The sequence below is a fragment of the Lactuca saligna genome, chromosome 8, assembly GCF_052625555.1.
Source record: "Lactuca saligna cultivar CGN05327 chromosome 8, ASM5262555v1, whole genome shotgun sequence".
NCBI classification, from domain to species: Eukaryota; Viridiplantae; Streptophyta; class Magnoliopsida; order Asterales; family Asteraceae; genus Lactuca; species Lactuca saligna.
In genome coordinates this window covers 150,790,467-150,795,876 of record NC_136424.1, presented here as the reverse complement: position 1 = coordinate 150,795,876, position 5,410 = coordinate 150,790,467, and the positions used below count along the sequence as shown (strand labels likewise).

General features: G+C 36.7%; 1 long non-coding RNA gene across 1 annotated transcript; it reads left to right on the top strand.

Annotated features, from left to right (window-relative positions):
- The first annotated feature begins 1,032 nt into the window (after nt 1-1,032).
- Nucleotides 1,033-4,190, top strand: LOC145012380 (uncharacterized). The gene is made up of 4 exons (XR_013664468.1): nt 1,033-3,060; nt 3,238-3,575; nt 3,641-3,723; nt 3,819-4,190. It is a non-coding gene; the product is annotated as an uncharacterized LOC145012380 (long non-coding RNA).
- Nucleotides 4,191-5,410: the final 1,220 nt, after the last annotated feature.

Sequence of the window (5,410 nt, the reverse complement as noted above, 5' to 3'; positions counted from 1 at the left end):
ATTAAGGGCTTATCCCACTAAGTACTTAATCCGTTAAGGACTTAATCCATTAAGTCCATTATTGCTTAGATTAATTTCTGCCAATGATTGTTATTTAATATTTCACTTATTAATTAAGTCTCGTTTGCATCCTGAAAAATTCTCAAATATTAGGATTTTCTCAATTAGTCCATTAAGGACTTGATCCATTAAATTCATTTACTCTACTATATAAATGGCATGGAATAATTTGGGCTTAATTCACAATCCAATCCAAATGACCCAAAAGTGGGTCCAAATAAGTCCAAGGCCCAAATACTCATAATTAGGGTTTTACACCCAAACATGGCCCAATAGGCCCAAAACCAATATCTAAGCCCATTAGGGTTTGCTAGCGGGGCACCACCCACTACCACCTAGGGTAGTGGTGGTCGATGGCGGCTCACGGCGGCGGCCACCACCCTAAGGTAGTGGTTTTCCATTTCTTTTCATTAATATTTTGGAAATTACAATTACAATGCTTTAGACAAACAAACACACACACACACACACTAACTAACTAACACACACACACACAAACACACCATGGCGGCCGTCGGTGGCGCTTGGCGGCAGCTACCACCTCATGGTGGTGGTGGTGGTGGCCCTTTTCTCAACTTTTCCGGCTGTGAACTTTGCCAACAACTTCTAAAAAAAACACTCATACAAGGATCTACTCACACAGCCACCACCTCACGATGGCTTATGGTGGCAGGAAGTGGTTTCAGGGCAACAACCACCATGGTCGGCGGCTATGGTGGGTTTTCTCTCGATCTCCGGCTAAACTGTCACGCCCACACGACAAACATAATCAGCAACAGCTTTGCAAGCTAATATGAACAAGAAACAACACAGTACCCTCACGACTCCGATTGCAAGACGCACCGAGCCACCCACCTGGTGGCGTTTGGTAAAGGCAGCAGCAACTCAAGTGGCTCATCAGCGACACAACGGCGTTGCAACAACGAACTAGAGAGAAGAAGGGGCGAAGAGGATGAGCGGAGACCACCTTGGAATGAAGCAATGCCCACATCAAAAGTGGACGACACAAGGGCCACCGACGTCGCTGTGGATGAGGCGTTCGGTGGTGGCTTCATCTTCTTCACAAAGGCAGTGTAGCGGCGACAACACTCCTGTCGGTCTTCGACGGTTGTTTATGACTTCACCGGTAGCAGTTTATGGCGATGAAACAGTGGAAATGGCGTCGTTATCGGCAGTAAGGTGGAACGCCGACTCTCGGAGTCTAAGGCTTCAGTTGCGGTGATCGTCAGAGCTTCACTTGATCGGAGTGTGAGAGGGGAGAACGGGATGTTGGCGGCTGAAAACATGAGTGGCGGCCGATACAAACGTAGGTTTAGGGTTCACTTATCACTTATATACCCGGTGCCTTAAAACACATTCCCATATTAACATAATTGATCCCTCCTTCCTTCTTTTCTTTCATAATAACTCCCTAAATTACCAATAAACTCTGCAGCCTTCAAATTTTTTCAATTTAATCACGAACTTACTCTTTTAACCCCGACTTATAAAATTCTTCACCAATTAGTCCGGGACTCACATTTACTAATTTATTTAAATAAACGGGGCGTTACATCATCAATATAGAAAATTCAAATCTGAACATCCTAAAAGTGATGAAAAGACCGAATTTCCCAACTGGTTTCTTGAAAAGGTAATAATAATTAACAAACAAATATCTTTGATAAATATAACGAATCAAGAATACACAACACATCAACATTTGTTTAATAGGTTTACCAGATGGAAAAAAGAAAACTGTCCAGAATTCCACAAAGAGTTGTCAGCCCTTTCAATGGGTGCACAAATGGATGTTTATGCTTACACCGTGTGCATAGTCAATGGTGTTAGGTTTGTGGTACTTAGTCGTGATGCACAACGCAAAATGCAAAACTCTGGGGTTGTAGCGGCTGGTGAGAATGGAGAGAAATATTATGGCCAGTTAAAAGAGATTATGGAGGTGCAATCTCCATATGGTTATTTGACTGCAATATTTCGGTGTAATTGGTTCGATAGGGGAGATATTCCTGACGATAATTTCATATGTATCGACACGGAAACAGAAGCGTACCAAGATGATCAACTCATATATGCTTCGCAAGCCAAACAAGTGTTCTATATTCGCGAGCCTGTTAATCATCGAAGAAACCAAAACAACAACCCTGTTGTGTCATCGAGCATGTAAATCATTGAAATATTTGGGATCTACCATCCGACAATGCCCGTGTCTAAAATGCTTACAGTGACTCTGTCCAAGATGTCGACAATGTGGAGGCCGAAAATGTTGACATAGTTCAAAACAACTCTTCATCTGGAGCTAGACTTTTTATCGACTTCTCACAATACTTTTAAAACAATGTTGATGTAGCTCAAAACAATGTTGATTATGATGATGATGTCGAGACTGAAGTACTTCCGCCAACAGGTAGAATCGATAATGTTCCGATGAAGAGACTGATTATGATGATGATGATTCTGATTATGATATTGATGAAGAAGACATTGAAATGTACCTTTAATTCATATTGTTTGTCTAACTTTTATTTATGTTGTTTGTCTATATTATATATCTTACAATTTCGCAGGATAACTAACTTTTATTCATATTGTATTTCTATATTGTACATCTTGTAATTTACAGGCTACATATGAGGTTTACTTGGGCGATACTCTTGGCCATGATGGCCGATGTTATGGGGCTTGGACATGGAGGTGATGGAGTGGGGATCCACCACCTCCAGTAGGCTTTGGTCATGGTCAGCACGAACAGGATGATGAGTTTTATTATGATATATTTATTAACTATTTTTATTATTTTATAATAATTTATCGTGACTAATATTTTTAATTGTATTTTTTCAGCCGAGCTTCCAAAAAAAGAAGGGGCATGTCAAAAAATATCGATCTTGGAAAGTTGATATAAGCAAACAAGGGCAAGCCCATGGATTTGGATTTCGACAGGGAGATCACATATTCCCCTATCAGAAAGCGTGGTAATTGGTTCACACATGAAATTGAGAGGTATTTGTGAAACAACGTCCATTTGAACGTATCTGTTTGGGAGAATGTTTTCCCCGCCTTAAGGAACGCAACAGTTATCCATCTAAACGTAACTTGGATACAATTTTAAGTTTAGTTGTGATCGTTATTTAATTAACTTTTTTTTTTTTTTTTTTTTTTTTTTTTTTTTTTTTGCAGAATAAATTTGATTTCGATAAGGTTAACATGGATTAGGAGCATGCTCAATTGTTGCAGAGCATTGATTCAACTCTTGCAAAAGTTTACAGTGGCCGGAAAAGTAAAGCTCATTCTTATTTTAAGGAAATCGTGGGGTCTGCAGATATCCCAACCGCGTTAAACGACCCCCAATGGTATGTCACATGAAAATTGGGCGAAGGCAGTCGAACATTTTTAAAGGCCAGAATTTTTAAGGCGTCCGACGTCAAACACGATACAAAACAAGTAGTTGTAAACAGAGGGGGTCGAGCTCATACATGAATTTTTAAGGCGTCCGACGTCAAACACGATTCAAAGAAGTAAGTTATGATATATTTAAATATTTATTTAAAATATAAGTAATCTAATTCTTAATGTTAAATAGGATATCAGTCGAATTGAAGTTTTCGTTAGGCTAATTCCAATCGACAAGTGGTATTTTATAGCCTTGCAGTTGAGCAACGATACGTAAGTGGTTAATTTATATTTTCATATAAGTGTTTATACCATCAAGGGTATTTAGTAATCTAATTTTTATGCTTTTTATTATTTTTTGAAAATAGCGAATGCTTTACTCCAGGAGACCAACCAACGAATCCAAGCTACTTCTGAAGCAAGCGGTTTAACACCCACTGATATAAAAAAAATTGTTTTGAAAGAATATTGGGTGTTCAACGCGGACATATCAGAGGCCTTGAGTGTTAACCCCCAACCGTTGTGTCCATGTACGATCAGGAACAACCAGTGACAAAAGAACAACCGCAATCACATGTAATTGTTAGTTTAAGTTGAAAAATATAATTATACAATTGAAAATGCAATGCTATAATGTAAAGTAGAATGTTATAATGATATGTTGGTTATGATGTGATATGTTGATATTTTGTAGTTTGGTAATTTTAGAAAGTAAATGTTATACTGGAAAGTAGAATGCTATGATGATATGTTAATTATGGTTTGATATTTTGATATTTTGTAGTTTGGCAATTTTTGGAAAGTAAATGCTACAATGGAAAGTAGAATGGTATAATAATATGTTGATTATGGTTTGATATGTTGATATTTTGTAGTTTGGTAATTTTTGAAAAATACAATGCTATAATGGAAAGTAGAATGATATAATGATATGTTGGTTATGGTTTGATATATTGATATTTTTGTAGTTTGGTAATTTTTGAAAAGTATAATGCTATAATGTAAAATAGAATGGTATAATGATATGTTAGTTATGGTTTAATATTTTGATGTTTTGTAGAATGGTATAATTATAATGCTATCATTATATGTTGGTAATATATTTTGTTTTCTTTGTAGTTGAAAATGCTGCAAACAATACTAAAGGACCCGACCTGTTCGACAGTATTGGAATAGTGGTTTCGCTCATTGCCGCCACCAAATAATGAAGGAAATGATGAGGATGACTAGTTACTTTAGGATTTTATGAAATATTTTGTAATTTGGAAGAATACTTTAGAATGCGGTATAGATTAATATTTTGGATTGGTTGTGTATGGATTAATATTTTGGATTGATTGTGTATGGATTAATATTTGTATAAAAAGTTATCAGATTTTATAAATACTATATTGTTTTTTTTTAATTTAATCTTAAATAAATAAATAAAAAAAAAACCAAAACTGTTTTTGTAAGGACATCTTTTGTGGCGACGTACACGTATTAGCGGCGACAAACTATTAAAGGCGACGAACACTATTACCGGTGACACATCATTAGCGGCGACCTTCATCTTTAGCGACGACTACAGTTGTATTAGCGATGAAGCGTTGCTGGCGATGCATTTGCAGCGATGCGGCGACATCCCGATCCTTTAGCGACGACAGGGGTTGCCGCTGTTGCCGAGTTAATGGAATTACTCCTTGATCATTTGAAAATACTTACTTTAATAAGTAATTACGGCAATAAGTAATTCGATCACAAAATTTAATAACTCACTGAAATATCAACAACAAAATATGAGTACGTACTCTCATGACCCTTTTCTTTTCAATGGATCACATTGAACTTTTTTTTTTTTTTTTTTTTTTTTTTTTTTTTTTTTGTTCTTTACGCCCGAACCATTACAATTTACAATTTCTTTTTCAAAGTACAATTTAGGTACTACGTTTGTAGGTAAATTAGAATTCATGATTGTATG